The sequence below is a fragment of the Cyanistes caeruleus genome, chromosome 6, assembly GCF_971803275.1.
Source record: "Cyanistes caeruleus chromosome 6, bCyaCae1.hap1.1, whole genome shotgun sequence".
Lineage (NCBI taxonomy): Eukaryota > Metazoa > Chordata > Aves > Passeriformes > Paridae > Cyanistes > Cyanistes caeruleus.
In genome coordinates, this window is record NC_141706.1 from 41,369,045 (window position 1) to 41,382,553 (window position 13,509).

The 13,509-nt window shown below is 34.9% G+C and overlaps 1 long non-coding RNA gene across 1 annotated transcript; it reads right to left on the minus strand.

Annotated features, from left to right (window-relative positions):
• Positions 1–1,068: 1,068 nt before the first annotated feature.
• Positions 1,069–13,163, minus strand: LOC111930356 (uncharacterized). The gene is made up of 3 exons (XR_002865145.2): positions 13,050–13,163; positions 3,475–3,593; positions 1,069–1,170 (listed from the first exon to the last, which is right to left on the minus strand). It is a non-coding gene; the product is annotated as an uncharacterized LOC111930356 (long non-coding RNA).
• Between the last annotated feature and the right edge of the window lie 346 nt (positions 13,164–13,509).

A 13,509-nucleotide genomic window follows, 5' to 3' on the forward strand; every position in this document is an offset into this window, starting at 1 on the left:
AAATAAACATTAAAATATTTTTTGAACTATAAAAATATTTATATGAAGGTCAGATTAGTAAACTGAACTGAAAGTGCTTTCCTCAAAATTTAAGGTAAACTACAAAATTATTTACACATTTTGGATCCTATTTGTTATTTCTTTATTTGATAAATTTCCCTATGTATTCTAGATCATTGTTCTTTAGGTTGTGATGAAGTTGCTGAATTTTATACCACTTCATCACCTGTGCACTGAGAGCACTTAAAGTTATGGTTTGTTCTTACAGTGTCCATACTTCATCTCCTGGATTTTATAAACATAATTAAATAAAAATATGAAATTTTCATTTGTAAAGCTTATAGGAACAATAGAAACGCATCCAGCTTATAAATATGCACTGCATACTATTTAATTTGCTCACTCAATTGAAAATTTTCCTCAGAAGGGTTCCTTGATTTGACATCTCAGTCAAGGCAGTTCTGGAAATATTTCAAAGAGAAGGTCAAGGTCATCTTTCCCAGTTAGTCTGAAGATGCACAGAATGAAGGCAATAGCTCAGACCTGCCAGTAGTTAAGAAAACTGAGAATTTTATAAGTTTGAAAGGTAAGGAAAATATGCCATTACCCACCTGATGGCCTGGTAAGAAAAAATGTCATTTTCTGTGTCAGTTCCCACCGCTCACTTGGACATTCCGTAGAAAGGATCAGGTGAATAAATACAGACATGTTTTATGCTTGCATTAGAAACATTCTAACCAAACACTGCAAGCCATAATAGAAACTAAGAAAAAAAAAATCAGGTTTCTCTATCCATGTTTAATATCTTTTTTCCCAATGACCATTGGACATGTAATTTAAAACAATATAAAATGCATTGAATTTGCTGAGACTAAAACAAGATAGTCTGAGTGCATCCAGAAACATTCCAGCAATGAGTTCTTGGAATGCTTATGTAGTAGTAGGTTTGATCCAAAATATCTGTATTGAAAAATAATTTCAAATTTATAATACCCTTAACCCCATTACAACAATACATTCTAATATGATAGAATAAATATATAAACAAAGAAAAAGTCATACCTTGAAATTCAATTCTCTTTGGGGAATCTGGCCAAGAAAAAAAACCCCACTGTTTTTCCATGAGTTCGCAGAGAAATGCTCTTCCTTTACAATGCTCTGATAATATACCTAGAGAATAACAGCACTCAACAGTCACATTGAGTACAGATTTGATTTGCTACATTATTTCAAATGCATCATTAAACAGTGAAAATCGTGTCTTATAAAGATATCTTAGCTGTGTCAACAAGTTAATCTTAAGAAAAAGGTTTGATTTTTCCTGTATGTGACAATATGCCAAATCATGTTTCCTAAAATATAGGATTTACTATATGCAGTGTTCCTAAATCTAAATATGTCCAGAAAAATAGTTTGCTTCACAAGCATAAGCACTGTCATGAGAGACAAAAAAAACCCCAATACAAAATAGAAAGGCCCCAAACAGAAAAAAGACCCAAACCCCTAAATCTGTGCCTATGCTATTGTAAGTACAAATGGTAACATAGATCGTGTGTGTTAACTTTCACTACTTTAGAAGTTTGATAAAATACCAGAAAGGCTCAATAAGCCTTAGTATTGATTGAAAAGAAGGAAATAGGTGGTTTAAGTGTCCCATGGCTGTTCCTTTTCCTAAGAAATAAAAATAATTTTCTTTAGAACACTCTGTGTTATCTAGTGTCACAGCTTGGGACATTGAGATGGGTGCAACTGAATGATCTTTAAGGTCCCTTCCAACACAAATCATTCTCAGATTCTATGATTCTGTGTTTGTGCAGGAGACAGTTGCAAGGGAGGGAGGTAGGTAGGTAGGTAGGTAGGTAGGTAGGTAGGTAGGTAGGTAGGTAGAGAGCTCTCTAAATCTTTCAAATGCACATAAAAGTAGCTCCTTTAGGCATGAATTTTACCACTTTCATCTTTCCCTAGTTTCTCATTTTTAGGTAAATTCACAAGTTGTGGAAATTTCTTTATGAGATAGTTGTAGGTTCTATCATCTCTTCCTATGTTTTTGTCACATATTTACCTTAGCGTGATGCTGACAAATAATACTGCTTGTTAGATATGGCAGGTGGAATAAAAATATTCCATGTAGACTGTACCCCTGGGAGTGATCAATAGATTTATTTTTACATTGCATGTATTTTTGGTGTGTCATTGTTACAGACAAAGGAACCCTGCCCAGTATGAATACCATACTTTTATCAAGATGAATCTGGAATGCTTCCTAGGTTATACATCTGCTTGCTCCATCTAATTTACATATCAGAAGATATGCTGACCAGGGGATATGGAGAGTAATTATATGTATTACAAGTTGTTAGGCTACTATTTCTACAACTGGCAAAGACTCATCACCACCACCCCCTAAATCTAAATAAGCTTCTGGTGATCTGGCTGTCAGAAGCAAGTTAGAATGGTTGTGTGCCAGATACAACTAGCTCTACTGTGTTTACATGCTATCGTGGACATTTTGCAAGGTTGTCACAAGCTAAACATTTTGCCACTGACTAGAGCAGGATAGCTTTTAAACATTCTAACATTATATGTTGCACTTAAGATTCTTTATCCATTCTGACAGCTCCCCATTTCTTTACTGATTGTTTTTCATAAGCTGTGTTTATCTAGTTGATGAGCTCTGGGCAAAAGCAGTGGTAGAGGCAGATTGAAAAGAAATAATTTGCTTTTAAGGAACAGAGTCTCTTCTTACAGTAGCTGCTATAGCTGGTTGTCCTGTCCCTCCAGCATGAAGGGACAGTGTCAAGACAGCAGTTTGTTCACAATGTGCTTTTTAAGTGCAAAGGCATATTATAGTGAGGCCAAAGCTGCAGGAAGACACCTAAGTTTAGCTACTGTGAATGTTGCTTGACACATGTCCAACGATTAAGACAGTAATTACTGGGTAGTATAATAACTTGTACCTTAGTTTTAAAGAATTTAAAATAATTTGTTTGAATTTTGGCTGTCAAATGGTATTTGTCAGTACTCAGGTCAGTTACTAGAGAAGAACTAAGTTTTGCATGTTTTCCCCTGAGAATCCCATACAAAACTTGGCTTTTCTTTGTTTTTCCTGGCTGTTCTTTGTGCCCCATCAGGAATGCTGAAACATTAGCCCAGGTCTTTTATACACAAGTGGAGTAAGTGTATAATGTTTTACACAGTGTCACGTCCAGAATTCTTGAATAAAAATTAGCAGAGAACACCTTGGTCCAACCTTGGTGCAACCACTAAACCATGCACTTGTATATAAACCTTGTGGCATGAATCTGAATTTGCTCTGTGTTCCATAGGTCAAAATTCTGCTTGCTACTGACTAAATGAGAAACATAAAATTAAAATTCTGACAGAGATTTTAAAAAGTATCCAATATTTTTAAACTGATTTAAATGCTGATTTAGCATCAGCAACTCAGCAGAAGGCATTGCTCCATCTACTTACCCAGGCACATGTTTCCTTCAGAGAAGCAGGACACTAAAATTGTCCTTAACTCGCCTCTAAAGGGCTAGTAAGTAATGTGAGATGTCCAGTAGAAATGGAAGCGATCTTTCATGTCCATGCTGTTGAAGAAATCATGACAAAGTTTACCCCAGGTCTAGGTTCAGATAAGAGTTAGCATTTGATTTGATATAAACACACTTAGATTTCTTTGCTTGTTAAAAGTGCATGCTCAGAAAAGCACATTTCTTGAGAAAAGGTTTCCTCAATGATGTGCTAATACACACTTACGTTCTAACTTCAAGAGCCACTTTTGAAAAATAATCTTTATCTTTGGAACCATTTATATAAATGTTCCAAGTCAGAAATTTGGCTTGTACAAACAGAATGACAATAATAACTGTTACAGAAAGTCCCATAACTATGATTTTTATGAAACAATAATCAATATTGAAACCTTGCATTAATGGTGATATGGTGTAGCTAGAAAACTTTCATTAATTGATTTAGGCTTTCATATACATTAACACAATGACTTCTACAGTGAAAGCTTATTGTAGTTGTTTAGTATAATATGTATTTAGTGCATCTGTTTCTAATCATGCTTAATCATCTTCTTTCTCCATAATAGTTGTGAAACATACAAAATCATCTAAAGAGAGGATACACCATTCTGTCTGATAATGAAAAATGTCTTCAATACTTAGGTCAAAAGAAAAACATGATAAATTCAACATTGAATTAGGTATATTCAGGTTTTTTATTATCTTAAGTAGTCAGAAATCAGTCAGAGCCAAAGTATTGCAAAAGTTCAGAGTCCTGAGAACTTTGATATTGCACTCTACAGTAGGTAAAGAATGTATTTATTAATTTATTTATTCTGTAAGTTACCACTCTTTCCTTATTTCATACTTTCTGTGTATACATGAAGAGATTATTGGTTTGATTCCTGTCATACTGGTGGTGTGATGTCCAATCACGAGGTGAAAGAAAATTTGAGTACGCTGCACACTCTTTGGATCAAATGTGCTGCATAGCTCCCATCAAAGTTCTGCAGCCCTCATGCTCACAAGCTTTTCTCCTTCTTGTTTTTCCTTATTAGATATTGTCTTTAGAAATATGAAGTGTTCAGTCTTGCTGTGTGATCTTATATCAGTACAACATCTAGCTTCCAGCATGGAATTTCATTTTTGAAGAGAAGAAAATGTAACATTTGATTTCCTCAGCCAAGTTAACCACATGCTGGATGTTAGCACACATCTATAAAAAGCTACCAATAATGCAGAACACGGCTGGTAGTATTGCATCTAGCAAGAGATTTTAGCTACTCTATTAGCTCTTTATAATTATAGCTGGTTTACTTGCTATATCTGGAGATTATTAAGTGTACTACCTATATTATTTGAGAACCATCCAATATGAGCAATTATATTCATCGATCTTTGAATTGCTCAATATTAATCTAAAAATATGAAGATTTTAGTCTAGAAATGGAATTTGGTTGTACAGGTGACACATGCATTTTAATGGCTAAAGTGCCTTCAATTAAAAGAAGTCTTATTTCAGACAAAAAATTCTTTTTATTCTTAAAAAAATAAAATATTAAGTAGCTACAAAAATTAGATATAGTATTCCTACATTGTTTTCTATGACTGATTCTTTTCCATGATTGTATTCTAGAGGCAAGTTATTGTGCATTATATTAGCATACGTTTTTCCTTTTAAACTTTTCCAAAATTGTTCAGAAGACCTTATAAGATTTGATGAAAATAATTTGAGAGATAGATTAGCAAGTTCCACAATTGTGTTTAACTAAATCCTCTTAAAAAATAAAAACTCACAGCATTACGTATTTGTTAGGTATGGTCCAAACACAGTTTTAGAATTGTTTCTTCTTTATTTTTGGGAAAGTAAATTGCCCCGCTATACTGTGACAAGAAATTGAATTATACTGAACCTTTACAGGATATGTGCAGTAGTCCAAATAACTGAAGAGCTGTAGCCATTGATGATGACTTATTTACTGCTTCTCTGGAATGTGCAACAGGGAGTAGTTGCACTAGAAAAATGATTTTTTTATGGCAGTGGTATCTAAAATATAACGCTGTTTATTTTAGTATAAGGTTCTCAGTGTGCATTCCAGATGTAAAAGATTTGTTGTTAAAAACATGCATTTACAGTTGTACAATGAACTAAGAACAAGAAATAGGGCTGAGACAATTCTGAAGGTGCAGACTATAATGGGAGAAGTTACCTTTCCTCCTTCTGCATTTCTTTTCCTTATCAAATATTTGCAGTCCCTCAATTCACATTAAGTATCATTTATGTCTACACACACATATATATACATTCATAAGTACTTATGTCTTAAATGAATAAAATGTAAGATATGATCACTTAAGGGAACAGGATACTTTAATTACAGCATTTTAGCAGTGTTAAAATTCTAAGAAACATCTGGAAGACCAGATAAAAGAGATAAATGTTTAGCTTTGTTATGAGTAACACACTAACATACAATTAGGTTTTAATGGTTGTAACTTAACAGAACTGTTGTATGAAATATTTTGTTTAGCATTCATTAAAAACTGCTAATGTACTTGTGGCTTTTCATGGACTATATTTTTATGCATATTATTAGTGGAATACAAATATGCAAAAAACCAAACAGTTTGGTGCTATAATGTGAAAAGAAATTTACACCAATCTTATTTTTAATTTGTATGGGAACATTTTTCCACAAATTCCATATTTTAATAATACTATCCCAACTCTATTTTTTAAACTCATTTTGTCACTGTTTTGTAACAGAAACACTGTAAATATTATAGATGTGGTAAACTATTATACTTGTTTTCTTATAAATGAAATGATCTGTGCCAACACTGACAAAATGAATTAATGTGTTACTAAGGCAACAGTCACATTATATGCTTTCTCTTTCACAGTATGCGGTAGAGCATATGGTTTACTCTTAATGGAACACTAGCTTCTCATTAACATACCAGTAGCAATGTCAGAACTTACAAACCAGCATAACAGAGAAATGGAAAAACTTATAAATTAGACCCTTTCAGTATTATTGAGTAGAAAATGACTGATGTTCCAAGGTACAATATTTAGCTAATACAGTGCCCTTTTCTGCATCTTTCTTCTCAAAGGAAAAAAAAAACCCCAAAAAAACAAAGCAAGAAACCCACAACTTTTTCTTCTTACAAATGCAATTATTGAGGTCCTTTTCTACTTTAAAATGATTGATACTCTTATCATTTTTAAAAACATGTTTCAGTATTTCTCTTTCTCATGCCATATTTTACATAAGCTTTGTCTTTCCTGGTACATATTAATACCAACATCTTCATGGGGAAATAGAAGTGCTCACTTCTATAATGGATTATCCCTACAGTAGATACAGTAAAAAAGGAATGGAAAATGAACAATGTAGCTTCCTTGACCATTCAGGATCATGCAAAAGAAACCAGTTTGTTGGATCATCCCATAGGAACAAAACAATCCATCAGATTCTCATCAGAGTGGTTTGGTGTTGGCTGCCATATTAAAATCAGTTTCCCTAACTGAAAAAGTTACAACTAGTTTATGGCCACTGAAGTATTTTATCCCTTTTGCCTAATATCTTGGGAGTGTCTATGGCAGGACAGCACTAGGGGGTAAGTGTATGCTGTGAGGAAAGAGAATCTAAATTTTTTTTATTCTATGCCTTTACAAAGGGATTAGGTGTGAATTCCAAGTATGACTGACTATGGAAACCACAGTAGTGATACAGCTGGATGATGGCCTGGTCATAAGTGGTTGTCTGCTATCTAAGTCACTGCTGGGGTAAAACTTGAATGTCTAAGATTGGGTCAGCTCAGGGTTCCATGAGAACTGAAATCTGATGCTGAAATTCCAAATATTTGATGCCACAAACTATTGAATCTCTAGTCCCTTGGTAGACTGTAAAACTTACCAAGGAAAAGAAAGTGCCACATCCCACTGGATTCAGCATGAGTGCCCTACTTTTGCTCACAGTGAAACTCTTATTTCAGCAGTAGCTGTTCCAGTGAATCAGAAAAATTATATAAAATAACACTGGGAGGATCACCACAACCTTGTTCTTTATGTTATATTAGTTTAAAAATCCTAACTATAGGTGGGTTTTAGAAGTTTAAGATTGTTATACTGTGTTGAGGGCACAAGAAAATCTTGATTAAAAATTTTGTCATAAAGTATACACATGCAGTTTCAGACTTGGACATTTAAAGTAATGAAAGACCAAAAGTTTGCTCAAATATAGTCCACTGACAATTTTCTTCTTACTTATCATCAGTTGATTTTTTAACCCCATTTTCCATTCTTATTCTTTCATTTGCATATTTCTTTTAACTCTGCAGCATGCTTTCAGTTGTTGGTGGTGTTTCTACAAATAATGTTTAATGAACCTAAGCTCCTTAGAGTCAGCAAACAGTAACCATAGGCTGAGGCCAAAGCAAGAAGGCTCTGTAGTCCGAAAGCAAGAACTGTTTATAGCCAGGTGCTTGTGGGGGTGTGTGTCTGTGTGTGTGGGTAAATAAACACAGTAAGGCATACTTCATTTGTGGAATCCTATTCTTCCATTGAGAGGAAGTCATCAACAAAAAAAGCGTAATTATCAGACTAGCCTGGCTTCTCTTTTTTTCAGCTGTATTGTGTATCTGCACCTGAGTGAACCCTTATCTCACCTCATCGAGGATACCTAAGCTGAGTATCAGTTTAACTTCAATAACACAAACTGTTACTGCAATTAGTTCTACACTAATTCGGCAGTGATGTCTGTCCTGTATATATTTTTACAAACAGGAGTGGTACATCCATATCATTTGTAGAATATAAACAGGTTAAGGAGGAGGAAGCTTTGCAAACTACCTTATGAAACAAAAAGATAATATCCCTAAGTACAAATTGCTTGTTAACTCTATTCTTTCAACCTCTGCTAAAGAAGCACTCATTTTTAGCATTCACCTTTGCACTTCAGTGTTATAGGACATATATTGCCATTGAACAATACTGATGTTAACTCCTTCCACTTCAATTAAAATAAAGTGCAAAGAATTGTTTATTATTTCGGTGCATACTCATTACTTGATCTGGTCACTCCCTCACTGGACTTCTACAGGGAGAAATCAGCATTTGTGAAGTTGCACAGTTATTTGTAATTGCTTTACAATGCAGTACATGTAATAAATGTCTCTGAATGAAGTTACTAATTCAAAGAGATAATTAAAATGTATGTCTATCTCCAGTTCCTGCCAGCTTTATGTAGCCACTATGCTGCCAGCATCTTTGTTATGATTAGACAAAGAAACTCTGTGTGGCATTAATAATGAAACTCTATGTTGTTTTAACAATACTTAAGACAATTGCTGAAATAAACATTTGGTCCAAGCTGGAGAATTACAATACCCTTGTAATTCTGGTGAGGTGCATATACTCCACAATGGTTTATTTTCCTAGAAAAGCATTATTTCATTGACTTTCAGCTGGTGTTAAGACTTAAATACTCAGCTTAGGCATCAGGCAATGCTAGGTATTCTCTTCAAGAGAGAAAATTAATTAGAGAGCAAAGGAAGCCATCATGCTTATCATTTGATCAGGTCATTGACATAAGTGCTTCGCATCTTTAAAGCCAAAAGCTGTCTTGTACACCTGCTCAGAGGTCTCATCAATTTTATTTGAGCAAGGCAGTCCTTTTAAGCCTGTCCAAGGAAAAAGGTGGCAATTTTGATGGAGAGGGAAAAAGAGAGAAAGATGTGTTGCAAGCTCTTTATCTTGATCTCATTGTTTGTTTCTCCACTGATGTATGTAATGAAACAAAGAGGATTTAATCATGGCAAACAGAGGACTATTGGCACCCAGAGGGATCTCATTTTCTCTCTTACAAGTCGATTTCGTTTCAGGTTGCAACATCTTCTTTTCAGCCTATCCACAAGACCGAGTTTCTTACCTGGGGCTTAAACTTGTGAGGCATGAAGCTCTTTTGTTTTGACAGGTGCTCTTTGCTACTCATCAGCCTAGCCCTGGTGGCACTAACACACAGAACAAACTCGGATATGCTAATGACTGTAGTTATCAAAATTCTGCCTGTAATGAGTTTTATTAGTTTACTTCACTTTTAATTCCTAGGGTAAAGTGGTAAAAACAAACTGTGCTGATAAAAGAGTGAGAAAGACGGTTGTTTGTTATGCATTGCACAGATTTCTCCAGTTTCTATAAAATCTCTGGAGTAACGGAAATATGATAAACCTCCATCACAGAATAACTGCATACATTTCAAATGTAAAGAAAATGTGCAGAGGGAACTGAAAATAGTCCTATTATTATACATGTTTCAAACTCTTACAGGAAAGAAATCTGTTTCTGCTGACCAGCTGCCCTGAGACTAACGTATTATTTGTGCATTTTGATCCTAAACTGGTGGAGTAAAGGTTTATATTATAATATTAATGTAATATCAATAATAAATAATAACACAAATTTAGGAAGAAAAGGCAGACATTCAGACCTTAAAGTTGTGAACAAATATCCTTGCCTTGCCTTGCCTTGCCTTGCCTTGCCTTGCCTTCCTCTACTTGCTTTACCTTGCCTTTCCTTCCTTGCCCAGAACCCTACATCACTTATATACTCCTAGATATATCTTAGGTACAATTTAATGATTAAATTCTAAATATTTGTTTTAATTTTGTCCGTTAAATTACATGGAAGTGATGTACACATTGTTCCTTTGTGGTTTAGAAGGAGCTTTTAGGCCTCACACTGTGGGGATAAAAACCTGAAGAAGCAAGAGATATTGGGTATGGGCAAAAGGTAAGAAATAAAGAAAAGAGAGATCTCTAGGTAGAGAACAGAAATTAAATTCAAAGTACAATATAGCAAAATTATTGGTAACCACAGATTCAATTACAATTTATTTGATTGCTCTAGCAATTTTAATCCAGTTTTAGAAGAATGATTGTCCCAGTGGTTTGGCTTTTCTTTTCCATGCTTTTCTTTGTACTTTGAAAAGTACCAAAAAAAAAAAAAAATACAGCTGTGGAACCTTGTGAAAACAAGAATGCATCACTTCTCTGGAAGCTATTCAGATCTTAGTATATCAGAACTATCTAGAAGAGGTCAATGATTTTGATAATTTGGATCTGATATCAACAAGGGTTTTTATTTTTCTCACCTCTAATTTTATCCTATTGGCAAACTTCGGGGAAAAATGACATTTTATTGTCCCACTACAACACTGTCTAGAAATATGTGTTTTGTCATCCACATTTCAAATAACTATGAAAGATTATGTCATAGAATCTTTAAAGGTGGAAAAGGTGTCCAAGATCTCAAGTCCAGCCACTAACACTGCCGAGTGTACCACAAAACCGAGTCTTTTAGTGACAAATGTACATGTCTTTTGGACACTTCCTCAGATAATAACTCCACCATTTCCCTGGTGGAAGCATTACAATGCTTGGCCACACTTTCAATGAATAGTTTTTTTCCCTAATATTCAATTTGTGTATATTTAAGATATTTAACAGATATACAATATATGTCTTTCATGATCTTGCCCCTTTCAATGAACTGGCTTGCCTACTTTGATTAAAGCAATCAGAAAATCTAACTAAACTTAAACTAGCATAAAGTATTGCTTGTCAAAAACTGCAGGGTTTTAGGCCTCAACTTTTGGTCTTGGAAAATAATTTTTTTTTTTAAATCTGTCTGAAAAACATATGTTTGTTAAACTCTCATAGAATTTTGGTTTATTTGTCTTGGTTGTTTTTTTGTTTGTGGTTTGACTTTTTTTTCTGGAAGGGTACTCAACACTGGAAAACAAAATTCTGCAGAAAAAACTGTTTGGATGTTGAATATTTGATTATTTTTGTTTACAGTTTCCAAGTGCTACATTCATACAGACTCCTACAAGGGAGAAGATCCTTTACCCAGAATGTGAAATTTGAAAGAGAAAATTTTCCCAGGACCACCAGCAGAGTACTTGGCTATGGCTCAACTCTTAGGAGATATTTTAACTTAGTGCTGGCAGGTGTTCCTATTTCAAGGTTTCATCCTGATGCCCCATGTTTAATTGCATTAGGTACTCCTTTGGAAGGATGATGAGTTGAGTGAACCCTGCTGAGATTTAACCTGTAATTCCAGATTTCTAGATGTTGGTGATCTCCTTTTCAAAATAGTCCTCAGTTTCTCTCAGTGAATTGGGCAGGAAGGAGAGAGGAAACCCTTTCAACATTACCCCAGTTCTGTTTAGGCAGCTCTCTTTAAAGTCATGGGGTTTTGTAACCTTGTATGGGCAGATGGACTTAAAGTTTTGCAGATTAAAATTTACATCAAAATACAAGCAAGGAGCAGCACTAGTGACAATTCACTAAAATTAGAGAGAAGCTGAGCTGAGTAGGCTTGTTGGTAAATGTCTGGAATACAAGGAAATGTGCCTCAAAGTGTGTCTGTGTAAAGCCTGGAATCAAAGTGTGCCTCAATGGCTTTCAGGTACAACTTACACTACTGTTGGTGGGCCTTTCGTGACTGTTAGATTGGTCTCCAAATCAGGTTCTGGCCAGAACTACAGTGACCGAGAACTAATTGAAAAATAGTCCACCGGTAAATGTTTTGTTTGTTTGTCTGTTTGTTGGTTAGCTGTTTTTTTAGACTGAAGGTCTTGGATGTAAGTGCTTTCAGCTTGGGGGATGATTGAGAGCACAGCTGATTTCTTTGTTGGACCTGAAGATCAGGGTCAGCAGAAGTGCAGCTCTATTCCAGCATGTGGAATATTTCTCTTTTTCTTTCTCTCCTCTAATTAACTCTAAAACAGAAATATGAGGACAGAAAAATGAATCAGACAAAAGTTAATGCCTGAAGTTCATTGAGAAGAGTTGTTCCATAGGTACTGTACCAAACAACTTCCTGCCTCCTAATGAGGATGGAGGGCTTGCAGTTCTTTCTACAATATTGAAACAAAATGTTTTGCATTTGATAGGGAAGATAACTAGGAAAAGATTCTACATCTAGCATGGTGAAATTAGAGTGGCTATATGTATCACTTTTTCTGGGGTAAGAAAAAACCCAATTGTCTCTAAAATCCTGGTCCTTTTTCTTTTGTCCTGTTGCTTACTGGATTTCTCATTGAGAATCTACCTCCTTGCTTTTGCACTTTCTGCACACTACTGCTTCTCTGCTCCATCTTAACTCAGGCTAACACAGTGAAGTCTTTTCATAGCAAGGTTGCCCTAGTTGTTTCACAATCCTTCCATCTTTTTTAGTATGCAACACAATATTCAGTTTGACTTGTCTAGTTATAATTATTTGCTGCTTTGATGGAGTGTTTTATTAATTCCATATTCTCCTTGGAAAAATAAACACATAATGTGTGAATCTATCAATGCATAGTTTCCAGAATGTAAGCATAATCACATCAGATTGCAAAATCCACCTTGTTTTCAAGTCTAAGAGGTGTTTCCCTACTTTCACTCTTCTACTTTTATTCTAGGGACTGCAGACGCAAGACCTACAACTATAAGCTCTAGGTGCTTTACTTGTGGAATGCTTACTTGATAGCAGTTTTCTCACAAATTGAAGCAGGTGTCATGAGAAGCTTGGAGCTGATGAAGCATTCTGTGAGGGAAGACATAGAGCCTTTCCCCATCTTCCTGAAGACAGATGAATTTCCAAGATTTTCATAAATAGGAACATGTAAATAAAAAAAATGACATTACATTTAGGATATTTGTTCTTTTCCCAGAACTTTATAATCTCCTCCATTGTATCAAGTAAAAACCAATCTGATTTTAAAAAAGGAGGACAAAACTTTTGTTCCAGTGGATGTTGATCTCATCATTGATTCAGCACTTGAAGGGTTAAATTGTTAAGCAGAGAGCTCACTTTTCAGAGAGATTCTAGGACTTTAGGTAACAATGGAGTTTGAATTTACTGCTGGGATAGGAAGTTGAACAGCAAGGTTCAGCTTTTCTGGGGGAATCTAAAAGTAAGCCAAGAGGCCAGAAGGTTAAA